This window comes from Tachypleus tridentatus, chromosome 5 (assembly GCF_004210375.1).
Source record: "Tachypleus tridentatus isolate NWPU-2018 chromosome 5, ASM421037v1, whole genome shotgun sequence".
In the NCBI taxonomy this organism is placed as follows: domain Eukaryota; kingdom Metazoa; phylum Arthropoda; class Merostomata; order Xiphosura; family Limulidae; genus Tachypleus; species Tachypleus tridentatus.
In genome coordinates, this window is record NC_134829.1 from 50,394,095 (window position 1) to 50,409,948 (window position 15,854).

At 33.3% G+C, this 15,854-nt stretch overlaps 3 non-coding genes across 3 annotated transcripts; all 3 read left to right on the forward strand.

Annotated features, from left to right (window-relative positions):
* The first annotated feature begins 1,575 nt into the window (after window positions 1-1,575).
* Window positions 1,576-1,649, forward strand: TRNAN-GUU (transfer RNA asparagine (anticodon GUU)). The gene has a single exon. It is a non-coding gene; the product is annotated as a tRNA-Asn (tRNA).
* A 2,395-nt stretch (window positions 1,650-4,044) lies between these two features.
* Window positions 4,045-4,118, forward strand: TRNAN-GUU (transfer RNA asparagine (anticodon GUU)). Its single transcript has one exon. It is a non-coding gene; the product is annotated as a tRNA-Asn (tRNA).
* A 2,390-nt stretch (window positions 4,119-6,508) lies between these two features.
* TRNAN-GUU (transfer RNA asparagine (anticodon GUU)) lies at window positions 6,509-6,582 on the forward strand. The gene has a single exon. It is a non-coding gene; the product is annotated as a tRNA-Asn (tRNA).
* Window positions 6,583-15,854: the final 9,272 nt, after the last annotated feature.

The following is a 15,854-nucleotide window of genomic DNA, read 5'->3' on the forward strand; positions in this document are numbered from 1 at the left end:
AAAAGTCGGTATATTCTACATGTACAGATGGCCGTGGTACTCAATAGACATAATACAAATATGAACGCTTTAAATCAACACTGCGAAAAGGTTTTACTTTAAAAGACCATTTCCGTTCATTTTCATTTGTTTCACTACCAAAAATATTATTCCTCAAAATAAATGTTATCTTTGAAACCTATTTAAAAGTATTAACAATGAAATGTTTTGTGAATAAAGAGACTTTTATTTATTCACATCATCTACGATTCGGTTTAGTAAATCACGAAACCCATGCGTCTTTTCGTTAAAATTCGCATGTTATTATTGCTTTCTCAAATGTAGTGTTACATTCGTACAATCCCTAATCTGACACAAACCTTTAACAATGTCATCGAAAACTTTCTAGAAATAGGTTGTTAATTATATATATATATATACATATATATATATTTACAATTCTAAAACCATTAGAACTCCTTTGAAGCTAGGTTTTGTTTCGAATAGATGTAACGTAATTGACGGTCTAAGACAGAAATCTCTCGTTTACCAGTAATAGGACTACACAGTAATGAAGTTGCCATGGTGTAAAAGGCTCCACAGGCACATCTACTTGCATAAAGTGTATGGAATTTATTAAGACGATAGGGATGATTAATTTTTTTGTTGAATATTATTAGGCAGTAATGAAACTGAAAGTGTAAGTTAGAATATGGGACATGTTTACGAAAACAAAAGATTTAGCAAATAGCAAAGAAACACTTGAGCGTTGTGTCACATAAACTTACGGAAAATATTTTTCGGTGGGTGGCTCAATATATATTATTAACCATTTTTTCTCAAATACGACTTAAGAATGTTAGCTTTACTATTACTGATTTTAAATCATAAAGCACAAAAACTGTAAATGAAAATCTCACTTATTCTCTATTTTCTCCTTTATTCACTTAAACACTGTGTATGATGAATTTTCGGATAAACTTTTTTAACGCTAATTTGAAACTTCTTTGCTCAATTTACTTGGGTTTTGAACAGTATCAAAAGTAGTGAATTAAAATGTGAAACAAAGAATCTAGTAGTTTTCATTTAATAATTCTATATTAAATGACAATAGAAAAAGAATCACGAACTGCGGCAAAAACGTGCTTCGAGGCAATTATAATAGCGATTCGCAATCATGGTGTGAAGATCGAGCTAACTTATAGACTATTATTGACAGGAAAACAGAGCAGACGAAATATTTTTAGAATAGTTGTTGAGAAACCAGTTTACGTATATACAAAGCTTATTAAGGTATTTCTTGAAACATTTTAAAAGAACGTATGTTTTCTATAGCTGCGCGATGCAAAGACAAAGACGATGATAGAGTAACTGGGAAAGGTTGAAGATGTGAATGAGTTATTTGGTTATTAAGATTTACTGGTGCAATGAACGCGAAGTAAGAAATATTTGAGGAAGTGCATAACGTTCAGTACATAATAACTGAATGATATATGTACCGGGAATAAAAGAACAGCGTGATTGTAATGTAGAATAAGGCTGCAAAACATTGCTTTTCTTTGCTTCAAGACATCTTCTTTGGTGGTTAGTTACGACGCCTCCGTGGCGCAATCGGCTAGCGCGTTCGGCTGTTAACCGAAAGGTTGGTGGTTCGAGCCCACCCGGGGGCGTTTACGTTTTAACGTCTGGTGGCAAAGCGACGATTCCACGTGACGGTGTCAAAACGTGATTCACGAATCAGGAGAAAGTCCGTCATCGATCTTCCTGCTCATTTCAAAGAAGAGACGTGCAGCGTTTTTCACCAATAGGCGAAAGAATGAAATGTGCAAATAGAATGAGACTCTCTCGTGAATAACTAGTAGCATACGACTCTTAAAATTTCATGTTAAATACCGCGAATTTTAGAAAGTTCCAATAAAGTGTAAAACAATTAGTGTGACAGAACCGTTACCGTACGCTGTATGTATCTCAGGCTTAGAGAGATATAGCTCAAGCGACGACTCAAACAATCTTTAATGTTTCAATCAATTACGTATAACATAGAGTATGAAACATGTTTAATTCATTGTGGTTCTACTTGTTACAGTTGTGTGATTATAATTTAGTACTGACTCGAACGTTTTGTCCAAACATGTATCTTTTCCACGATGAATAACAAATTAAAATGATCATCGGTTGTTCGCGAAGCATAAACCGTGGTCATCAAATATAGTTGTTTGCCACGGTTACTTCTACCATGCTGTACCAAAGAAGAGAGACGTGGATACCGATACAAGTGAGGTTCTTAGCCCATACTGATGCAGACAATCTCCTTTGAACTTGGTGACACAAGATCTTTGAGTTGTTATTGAAATATACTGATGTATTTGTGAGACTAGACGGCTGACTGTCTAACACAAAGGTAACCCGTTTTTCTTGGTAATTAATTAAATCTCTAAATAATATTGATAAACATTAATGTACATTGTTAATTTTTCGCCTTGTGTAAAAAAGTCGGTATATTCTACATGTACAGATGGCCGTGGTACTCAATAGACATAATACAAATATGAACGCTTTAAATCAACACTGCGAAAAGGTTTTACTTTAAAAGACCATTTCCGTTCATTTTCATTTGTTTCACTACCAAAAATATTATTCCTCAAAATAAATGTTATCTTTGAAACCTATTTAAAAGTATTAACAATGAAATGTTTTGTGAATAAAGAGACTTTTATTTATTCACATCATCTACGATTCGGTTTAGTAAATCACGAAACCCATGCGTCTTTTCGTTAAAATTCGCATGTTATTATTGCTTTCTCAAATGTAGTGTTACATTCGTACAATCCCTAATCTGACACAAACCTTTAACAATGTCATCGAAAACTTTCTAGAAATAGGTTGTTAATTATATATATATACATACATATATATATTTTACAATTCTAAAACCATTAGAACTCCTTTGAAGCTAGGTTTTGTTTCGAATAGATGTAACGTAATTGACGGTCTAAGACAGAAATCTCTCGTTTACCAGTAATAGGACTACACAGTAATGAAGTTGCCATGGTGTAAAAGGCTCCACAGGCACATCTACTTGCATAAAGTATATGGAATTTATTAAGACGATAGGGATGATTAATTTTTTTGTTGAATATTATTAGGCAGTAATGAAACTGAAAGTGTAAGTTAGAATATGGGACATGTTTACGAAAACAAAAGATTTAGCAAATAGCAAAGAAACACTTGAGCGTTGTGTCACATAAACTTACGGAAAATATTTTTCGGTGGGTGGCTCAATATATATTATTAACCATTTTTTCTCAAATACGACTTAAGAATGTTAGCTTTACTATTACTGATTTTAAATCATAAAGCACAAAAACTGTAAATGAAAATCTCACTTATTCTCTATTTTCTCCTTTATTCACTTAAACACTGTGTATGATGAATTTTCGGATAAACTTTTTAAACGCTAATTTGAAACTTCTTTGCTCAATTTACTTGGGTTTTGAACAGTATCAAAAGTAGTGAATTAAAAATGTGAAACAAAGAATCTAGTAGTTTTCATTTAATAATTCTATATTAAATGACAATAGAAAAAGAATCACGAACTGCGGCAAAAACGTGCTTCGAGGCAATTATAATAGCGATTCGCAATCATGGTGTGAAGATCGAGCTAACTTATAGACTATTATTGACAGGAAAACAGAGCAGACGAAATATTTTTAGAATAGTTGTTGAGAAACCAGTTTACGTATATACAAAGCTTATTAAGGTATTTCTTGAAACATTTTAAAAGGAACGTATGTTTTCTATAGCTGCGCGATGCAAAGACAAAGACGATGATAGAGTAACTGGGAAAGGTTGAAGATGTGAATGAGTTATTTGGTTATTAAGATTTACTGGTGCAATGAACGCGAAGTAAGAAATATTTGAGGAAGTGCATAACGTTCAGTACATAATAACTGAATGATATATGTACCGGGAATAAAAGAACAGCGTGATTGTAATGTAGAATAAGGCTGCAAAACATTGCTTTTTCTTTGCTTCAAGACATCTTCTTTGGTGGTTAGTTACGACGCCTCCGTGGCGCAATCGGCTAGCGCGTTCGGCTGTTAACCGAAAGGTTGGTGGTTCGAGCCCACCCGGGGGCGTTTACGTTTTAACGTCTGGTGGCAAAGCGACGATTCCACGTGACGGTGTCAAAACGTGATTCACGAATCAGGAGAAAGTCCGTCATCGATCTTCCTGCTCATTTCAAAGAAGAGACGTGCAGCGTTTTTCACCAATAGGCGAAAGAATGAAATGTGCAAATAGAATGAGACTCTCTCGTGAATAACTAGTAGCATACGACTCTTAAAATTTCATGTTAAATACCGCGAATTTTAGAAAGTTCCAATAAAGTGTAAAACAATTAGTGTGACAGAACCGTTACCGTACGCTGTATGTATCTCAGGCTTAGAGAGATATAGCTCAAGCGACGACTCAAACAATCTTTAATGTTTCAATCAATTACGTATAACATAGAGTATGAAACATGTTTAATTCATTGTGGTTCTACTTGTTACAGTTGTGTGATTATAATTTAGTACTGACTCGAACGTTTTGTCCAAACATGTATCTTTTCCACGATGAATAACAAATTAAAAATGATCATCGGTTGTTCGCGAAGCATAAACCGTGGTCATCAAATATAGTTGTTTGCCACGGTTACTTCTACCATGCTGTACCAAAGAAGAGAGACGTGGATACCGATACAAGTGAGGTTCTTAGCCCATACTGATGCAGACAATCTCCTTTGAACTTGGTGACACAAGATCTTTGAGTTGTTATTGAAATATACTGATGTATTTGTGAGACTAGACGGCTGACTGTCTAACACAAAGGTAACCCGTTTTTCTTGGTAATTAATTAAATCTCTAAATAATATTGATAAACATTAATGTACATTGTTAATTTTTCGCCTTGTGTAAAAGTCGGTATATTCTACATGTACAGATGGCCGTGGTACTCAATAGACATAATACAAATATGAACGCTTTAAATCAACACTGCGAAAAGGTTTTACTTTAAAAGACCATTTCCGTTCATTTTCATTTGTTTCACTACCAAAAATATTATTCCTCAAAATAAATGTTATCTTTGAAACCTATTTAAAAGTATTAACAATGAAATGTTTTGTGAATAAAGAGACTTTTATTTATTCACATCATCTACGATTCGGTTTAGTAAATCACGAAACCCATGCGTCTTTTCGTTAAAATTCGCATGTTATTATTGCTTTCTCAAATGTAGTGTTACATTCGTACAATCCCTAATCTGACACAAACCTTTAACAATGTCATCGAAAACTTTCTAGAAATAGGTTGTTAATTATATATATATACATACATATATATATTTACAATTCTAAAACCATTAGAACTCGTTTGAAGCTAGGTTTTGTTTCGAATAGATGTAACGTAATTGACGGTCTAAGACAGAAATCTCTCGTTTACCAGTAATAGGACTACACAGTAATGAAGTTGCCATGGTGTAAAAGGCTCCACAGGCACATCTACTTGCATAAAGTGTATGGAATTTATTAAGACGATAGGGATGATTAATTTTTTTGTTGAATATTATTAGGCAGTAATGAAACTGAAAGTGTAAGTTAGAATATGGGACATGTTTACGAAAACAAAAGATTTAGCAAATAGCAAAGAAACACTTGAGCGTTGTGTCACATAAACTTACGGAAAATATTTTTCGGTGGGTGGCTCAATATATATTATTAACCATTTTTTCTCAAATACGACTTAAGAATGTTAGCTTTACTATTACTGATTTTAAATCATAAAGCACAAAAACTGTAAATGAAAATCTCACTTATTCTCTATTTTCTCCTTTATTCACTTAAACACTGTGTATGATGAATTTTCGGATAAACTTTTTAAACGCTAATTTGAAACTTCTTTGCTCAATTTACTTGGGTTTTGAACAGTATCAAAAGTAGTGAATTAAAATGTGAAACAAAGAATCTAGTAGTTTTCATTTAATAATTCTATATTAAATGACAATAGAAAAGAATCACGAACTGCGGCAAAAACGTGCTTCGAGGCAATTATAATAGCGATTCGCAATCATGGTGTGAAGATCGAGCTAACTTATAGACTATTATTGACAGGAAAACAGAGCAGACGAAATATTTTTAGAATAGTTGTTGAGAAACCAGTTTACGTATATACAAAGCTTATTAAGGTATTTCTTGAAACATTTTAAAAGAACGTATGTTTTCTATAGCTGCGCGATGCAAAGACAAAGACGATGATAGAGTAACTGGGAAAGGTTGAAGATGTGAATGAGTTATTTGGTTATTAAGATTTACTGGTGCAATGAACGCGAAGTAAGAAATATTTGAGGAAGTGCATAACGTTCAGTACATAATAACTGAATGATATATGTACCGGGAATAAAAGAACAGCGTGATTGTAATGTAGAATAAGGCTGCAAAACATTGCTTTTTCTTTGCTTCAAGACATCTTCTTTGGTGGTTAGTTACGACGCCTCCGTGGCGCAATCGGCTAGCGCGTTCGGCTGTTAACCGAAAGGTTGGTGGTTCGAGCCCACCCGGGGGCGTTTACGTTTTAACGTCTGGTGGCAAAGCGACGATTCCACGTGACGGTGTCAAAACGTGATTCACGAATCAGGAGAAAGTCCGTCATCGATCTTCCTGCTCATTTCAAAGAAGAGACGTGCAGCGTTTTTCACCAATAGGCGAAAGAATGAAATGTGCAAATAGAATGAGACTCTCTCGTGAATAACTAGTAGCATACGACTCTTAAAATTTCATGTTAAATACCGCGAATTTTAGAAAGTTCCAATAAAGTGTAAAACAATTAGTGTGACAGAACCGTTACCGTACGCTGTATGTATCTCAGGCTTAGAGAGATATAGCTCAAGCGACGACTCAAACAATCTTTAATGTTTCAATCAATTACGTATAACATAGAGTATGAAACATGTTTAATTCATTGTGGTTCTACTTGTTACAGTTGTGTGATTATAATTTAGTACTGACTCGAACGTTTTGTCCAAACATGTATCTTTTCCACGATGAATAACAAATTAAAAATGATCATCGGTTGTTCGCGAAGCATAAACCGTGGTCATCAAATATAGTTGTTTGCCACGGTTACTTCTACCATGCTGTACCAAAGAAGAGAGACGTGGATACCGATACAAGTGAGGTTCTTAGCCCATACTGATGCAGACAATCTCCTTTGAACTTGGTGACACAAGATCTTTGAGTTGTTATTGAAATATACTGATGTATTTGTGAGACTAGACGGCTGACTGTCTAACACAAAGGTAACCCGTTTTTCTTGGTAATTAATTAAATCTCTAAATAATATTGATAAACATTAATGTACATTGTTAATTTTTCGCCTTGTGTAAAAAATATGTCGGTATATTCTACATGTACAGATGGCCGTGGTACTCAATAGACATAATACAAATATGAACGCTTTAAATCAACACTGCGAAAAGGTTTTACTTTAAAAGACCATTTCCGTTCATTTTCATTTGTTTCACTACCAAAAATATTATTCCTCAAAATAAATGTTATCTTTGAAACCTATTTAAAAGTATTAACAATGAAATGTTTTGTGAATAAAGAGACTTTTATTTATTCACATCATCTACGATTCGGTTTAGTAAATCACGAAACCCATGCGTCTTTTCGTTAAAATTCGCATGTTATTATTGCTTTCTCAAATTCAGCAAGCTCCCTGACAGTCAGACGTCGATTTGCCCGCACCAGGGTGTTGATTTTGTCGACGTGTGGGTCGTCAGTTGACGTGGAAGGACGTCCAGGACGCTCATCATCTTCAATGGACTGTCGACCATCCTTAAAACGTTCATGCCACTTGAAACATGCCGTACGCTTCATAGCAACATCACCGTAAGCCGTGTTAAGCATAGCAAAAGTTTCAGTTGCAAATTTTCCAAGTTTAACACAAAATTTCACAGCAAGTCGTTGCTCCTTCAGGTCATTCATTCTGAAATCCGCCAAACGAAAAATTCGCACTTCACTTAAAACCGCGTAGCTAATACACAAATGAAGATATCTGCAATCGGGAAATGGCGTCGTAATCAGCTGATCTGTGCAAATCTAGCGACACCAAGCGGGTTCCCCTGAAACCAACTGGAGACGCGCAATTCAAACAGTCCGCGTATTTTTTGAACAGCCCTCGTATACCATAATATTTTCACACCACACACACTTAATGAAAATTACATACAGTTAAGGCCTGTGTATGTAGAAAGCTAGTTCTAACGAAAAATATAAATGAAAAAAATACTCAAGTGTAAAAACAAAACATTTCATAAAGGGTCAAAAAAATACTCCGAGACTGATCGAAAAATTAAAATTCCAGACATATTCGAGAAAGAACAATTTCTAAACGATATTACAGTAAAATATTTATCAGAATTCGTGTACTTACAAGCATGCGAAACATAAGAACATCACTCTTGTTCAAAACAAACATCGCTGTCAACTTAGTGAACAAAATAACAAGCCCAAAATAAAATCAATACAAAGGAGCACCTTTATACCTATATTAATAAATATAATCAAACATCTAAGCACACCATCTACATTTCTACACTCCATTACACAACCGCCTTCAAATATGTGGTCAGCTATCGGTCAGTTCCCTCTTTCTTTCTTTGTGAACTTGATGGTGACCAAAAAAGGTCGAAACGTTGTTTACTTCTCTACATAGTGCTTTCTCTCTCCATACCAGCCATTTTGACATATATATGATGCTTACCAGTTAGACTCCTAGCATAGTTGGTTCTTCGCTAAAATTTACTTTTAATTTAATTTAAATGGTTAATACATGATAATTTTGAGTCATAGGTTAGTCAGAGAAATTTTGCCGATGTGGCAGCCTGAAGTAGTGTTCCATTCATATATATTTCCAGCTGTACTTTTTTGTGTTTTGTCAGCTGGGTAAATACGACTAGTTGTGTTTTTGCTATTTTTTTTATTCTGTATTTTTGACAGTATTCGCTTATTATATTTAATTAAGGTTGTGTGTTTGATGCTGTTGTTGCAGGTGTTAGAGCACTGTTCCAGACTGCCACCTCATCAGCGAACTGTGAGGAGAATCCATGATTAAGATCCTTCAGTGGCATATTGTTTACATACATCATAAAGAGTATAGGGCTAACTACCCCTCCCGAGGGACGCCAGCTTCTGGAGTCAAGTACTCAGAAAAGGTTCCCTCTACGAATAATTCCATGCTGCAGTCCCATTTCATGTATATGGAACTTTAGGCCATTGTACCATACAGTGTCAAATGCTATCTCAATGTCAAGAATGCAGGCGACAAAGCATTGTTTTTTGTTAAAGCTATCTATTATTTCTTCAGTTAGTCTGACTAAGTGGTCAATTATTTGTGTAAATTTTCTAAAGCCATTTTATCCTTCAGGCAATTTAGAAGTTATTTCCAAATATGTGGAGGGTCTATTACTAATCATGCGTTCTAAAATTTTGTCTGCACAACTTGTCAGGGTGATTGGTCGACAGTTATTAGGTTTATTGGCTGGCTTTTTTTCCTTAGCATGCTTCCAAGAAACTAGTATGTATCCAGAGGATAGTGATAATTTGAAAAGTGCTTTTAAGAGGTCAAACAACTTCGGAGTGCCCATTTTAAGGAGGGTGACTTGTATCTCATCTTCACCTGGAGGTTTGTTTTTGTGTTTTTTATCGCTTCATGAAGTCCATGTATAAATATTTCTTTCGTTAGCATCGTGTCTTCGTAGTTTGTTATGTGTCTTGTACTTGACTCAGATATACTTGTTGGGAAAATTGGTTCACATTCTTCTTTATTGTTTAGTATATAATTTAAGACTTTGTTGTAAAAATAAACATTCATATCTGGATCCGTATGTGTTTTAAATGTATTCTGTAGTTAGTGTTTGAAAGCTTCGGCGTTTTTTTTATTCGTGTACACTAGTGTATTATCAGTCCCCGGCATGGCCGAGCGCGTTAGGCGTGCGACTCGTAATCCGAGGATCGCGGGTTCGCATCTCAGTCGCGCTAAACATGCTCGCCCTTTCAGCCGGGGGGCGTTATAATGTTACGGTCAATCCCACTATTCGTTGGTAAAAGAGTAGCCCAAGAGTTGGCGGTGGGTGGTGATGACTAGCTGCCTTCCCTCTAGTCTTACACTGCTAAATTAGGGACGGCTCAGGTTTCTCCTCCTTGTTGGGGGTTGTGTGGTATGTTAACAATCTGCTCACTTAAAAAACCAGCTTGTTAATGAATCCTCAAGTGATTGCGGCCCTGTGTTCCTTCATGGAATCGAAAGGCATCAATAATAATAAAATAACAACTGTATTATCATACTCAAGTGTAGGATATTTTCTTGCGGCTGAATTATCATTTTTGAGTCGTTTAAAGTGTGTCTAGAATTTTCTCGGGTCAATTTTATCGTTAATTTTGAACAAAGGTTGTCCCATTTATCGTGCTTTACTAGTTTTAATTGTGTTTTGGTTTCTCATGAATTGTCTTCGTTTTTTGATTAGGGTTATTATTTTGGTGTTTGGTTTCCGTGTGTTATTTGTTGTTTTATGGTTTTGTTTCGATGTTGTTTTATTTGCCGCTTTTAGAAGGCACTCCGTTATTGTGTGACAGTAGTTATGTAATCCTATATGGTTTTTTACTCCTTCTATAACGTTATTAGGTAATTGATTTTCTAATTCCTTTTGTTAGTCTTGCCAATTTGTTTTATTAAAACCAAACTTTTCTATAGGTTCTATTTTTATGGGGGACGAGATCGAAGACGCAACATATTGGTAGGTGGCCGCTATCAACATCTTTTCCCACCTGAAGTTTTATTAGTTACTGGCTCATATCGTATGTGCTAAGACACAAATCTAGTAGTTAGTGTATGTGTGGCAGTGTTATCATTCAGTATGGCTATATTATTATAATCTATAAACTGTATGTGTTGTTATCATTCAGTATGGCTATATTATTTTCATCTATAAACTGTATGTGGTGTTATCATCCAGTATGGCTATATTATTATAATCTATAAACTGTATGTGGTGTTATCATTCAGTATGGCTATATTATTATCATCTATAAACTGTAAATTATTATCATCTATAAACTGTATGTGGTGTTATCATCCAGTATGGCTATATTATTATCATCTATAAACTGTATGTGGTGTTATCATCCAGTATGGCTATATCATCCAGTATGGCTATATTATTATCATCTATAAACTGTATGTGGTGTTATCATCCAGTATGACTATATTATTATCATCTATAAACTGTATGTGGTGTTATCATCCAGTATGGCTATATTATTATCATCTATAAACTGTATGTGGTGTTATCATCCAGTATGGCTATATTATTATCATCTATAAACTGTATGTGGTGTTATCATCCAGTATGGCTATATTATTATCATCTATAAACTGTATGTGGTGTTATCATCCAGTATGGCTATATTATTATCATCTATAAACTGTATGTGGTGTTATCATCCAGTATGGCTATATTATTATCATCTATAAACTGTATGTGGTGTTATCATCCAGTATGGCTATATTATTATCATCTATAAACTGTATGTGGTGTTATCATCCAGTATGGCTATATTATTATCATCTATAAACTGTATGTGGTGTTATCATCCAGTATGACTATATTATTATCATCTATAAACTGTATGTGGTGTTATCATCCAGTATGACTATATTATTATCATCTATAAACTGTATGTGGTGTTATCATCCAGTATGGCTATATTATTATCATCTATAAACTGTATGTGGTGTTATCATCCAGTATGGCTATATTATTATCATCTATAAACTGTATGTGGTGTTATCATCCAGTATGACTATATTATTATCATCTATAAACTGTATGTGGTGTTATCATCCAGTATGACTATATTATTATCATCTATAAACTGTATGTGGTGTTATCATCCAGTATGGCTATATTATTATCATCTATAAACTGTATGTGGTGTTATCATCCAGTATGACTATATTATTATCATCTATAAACTGTATGTGGTGTTATCATCCAGTATGGCTATATTATTATCATCTATAAACTGTATGTGGTGTTATCATCCAGTATGGCTATATTATTATCATCTATAAACTGTATGTGGTGTTATCATCCAGTATGGCTATATTATTATCATCTATAAACTGTATGTGGTGTTATCATCCAGTATGACTATATTATTATCATCTATAAACTGTATGTGGTGTTATCATCCAGTATGACTATATTATTATCATCTATAAACTGTATGTGGTGTTATCATCCAGTATGGCTATATTATTATCATCTATAAACTGTATGTGGTGTTATCATCCAGTATGACTATATTATTATCATCTATAAACTGTATGTGGTGTTATCATCCAGTATGGCTATATTATTATCATCTATAAACTGTATGTGGTGTTATCATCCAGTATGGGTGTTATCTATATTATTATCATCTATAAACTGTATGTGGTGTTATCATCCAGTATGACTATATTATTATCATCTATAAACTGTATGTGGTGTTATCATTCAGTATGGGTATATTATTATCATCTATAAACTGTATGTGGTGTTATCATCCAGTATGGCTATATTATTATCATCTATAAACTGTATGTGGTGTTATCATCCAGTATGGCTATATTATTATCATCTATAAACTGTATGTGGTGTTATCATCCAGTATGGCTATATTATTATCATCTATAAACTGTATGTGGTGTTATCATCCAGTATGGCTATATTATTATCATCTATAAACTGTATGTGGTGTTATCATCCAGTATGGCTATATTATTATCATCTATAAACTGTATGTGGTGTTATCATCCAGTATGGCTATATTATTATCATCTATAAACTGTATGTGGTGTTATCATCCAGTATGGCTATATTATTATCATCTATAAACTGTATGTGGTGTTATCATCCAGTATGGCTATATTATTATCATCTATAAACTGTATGTGGTGTTATCATCCAGTGGCTATATTATTATCATCTATAAACTGTGACTATATTATTATCATCTATAAACTGTATGTGGTGTTATCATCCAGTATGGCTATATTATTATCATCTATAAACTGTATGTGGTGTTATCATCCAGTATGGCTATATTATTATCATCTATAAACTGTATGTGGTGTTATCATCCAGTATGACTATATTATTATCATCTATAAACTGTATGTGGTGTTAGCGTCCAGTATGGCTATATTATTATCATCTATAAACTGTATGTGGTGTTATCATCCAGTATGGCTATATTATTATCATCTATAAACTGTATGTGGTGTTATCATCCAGTATGACTATATTATTATCATCTATAAACTGTATGTGGTGTTATCATCCAGTATGGCTATATTATTATCATCTATAAACTGTATGTGGTGTTATCATCCAGTATGGCTATATTATTATCATCTATAAACTGTATGTGGTGTTATCATCCAGTATGTGCTATATTATTATCATCTATAAACTGTATGTGGTGTTATCATCCAGTATGGCTATATTATTATCATCTATAAACTGTATGTGGTGTTATCATCCAGTATGGCTATATTATTATCATCTATAAACTGTATGTGGTGTTATCATCTATAGTATGGCTATATTATTATCATCTATAAACTGTATGTGGTGTTATCATCCAGTATGGCTATATTATTATCATCTATAAACTGTATGTGGTGTTATCATCCAGTATGGCTATATTATTATCATCTATAAACTGTATGTGGTGTTATCATCCAGTATGGCTATATTATTATCATCTATAAACTGTATGTGGTGTTATCATCCAGTATGGCTATATTATTATCATCTATAAACTGTATGTGGTGTTATCATCCAGTATGGCTATATTATTATCATCTATAAACTGTATGTGGTGTTATCATCCAGTATGGCTATATTATTATCATCTATAAACTGTATGTGGTGTTATCATCCAGTATGGCTATATTATTATAATCTATAAACTGTATGTGGTGTTATCATCCAGTATGGCTATATTATTATCATCTATAAACTGTATGTGGTGTTATCATCCAGTATGGCTATATTATTATCATCTATAAACTGTATGTGGTGTTATCATCCAGTATGGCTATATTATTATCATCTATAAACTGTATGTGGTGTTATCATCCAGTATGGCTATATTATTATCATCTATAAACTGTATGTGGTGTTATCATCCAGTATGGCTATATTATTATAATCTATAAACTGTATGTGGTGTTATCGTCCAGTATGACTATATTATTATCTATAAACTGTATGTGGTGTTATCGTCCAATATGGCTATATTATTATAATCTATAAACTGTATGTGGTGTTATCGTCCAGTATGGCTATATTATTATAATCTATAAACTGTATGTGGTGTTATCGTCCAGTATGGCTATATTATTATAATCTATAAACTGTATGTGGTGTTATCGACCAGTATGGCTATATTATTATCATCTATAAACTGTAGGTGGTGTTATCGTCCAGTATGGCTATATTATTATAATCTATAAACTGTATGTGGTGTTATCGTCCAGTATGGCTATATTATTATCATCTATAAACTGTGTGTGGTGTTATCGACCAGTATGGCTATATTATTATAATCTATAAACTGTATGTGGTGTTATCGTCCAGTATGGCTATATTATTATAATCTATAAACTGTATGTGGTGTTATCGTCCAGTATGGCTATATTATTATAATCTATAAACTGTATGTGGTGTTATCGTCCAGTATGGCTATATTATTATCATCTATAAACTGTATGTGGTGTTATCGACCAGTATGGCTATATTATTATCATATATAAACTGTATGTGGTGTTATCATCCAGTATGGCTATATTATTATCATCTATAAACTGTATGTGGTGTTATCATCCAGTATGGCTATATTATTATCATCTATAAACTGTATGTGGATATAGCCATTCAGTATGGCTATATTATTATCATCTATAAACTGTATGTGGTGTTATCATCCAGTATGGCTATATTATTATCATCTATAAACTGTATGTGGTGTTATCATCCAGTATGGCTATATTATTATCATCTATAAACTGTATGTGGTGTTATCATCCAGTATGACTATATTATTATCATCTATAAACTGTATGTGGTGTTATCATCCAGTATGGCTATATTATTATCATCTATAAACTGTATGTGGTGTTATCATCCAGTATGGCTATATTATTATCATCTATAAACTGTATGTGGTGTTATCATCCAGTATGGCTATATTATTATCATCTATAAACTGTATGTGGTGTTATCATCCAGTATGGCTATATTATTATCATCTATAAACTGTATGTGGTGTTATCATCCAGTATGACTATATTATTATCATCTATAAACTGTATGTGGTGTTATCATCCAGTATGTATGTGGTATATTATTATCATCTATAAACTGTATGTGGTGTTATCATCCAGTATGGCTATATTATTATCATCTATAAACTGTATGTGGTGTTATCATCCAGTATGGCTATATTATTATCATCTATAAACTGTATGTGGTGTTATCATCCAGTATGGCTATATTATTATCATCTATAAACTGTATGTGGTGTTATCATCCAGTATGACTATATTATTATCATCTATAAACTGTATGTGGTGTTATCATCCAGTATGGCTATATTATTATCATCTATAAACTGTATGTGGTGTTATCATTCAGTATGGCTATATTATTATCATCTATAAACTGTATGTGGTGTTATCATCCAGTATGGCTATATTATTATCATCTATAAACTGTATGTGGTG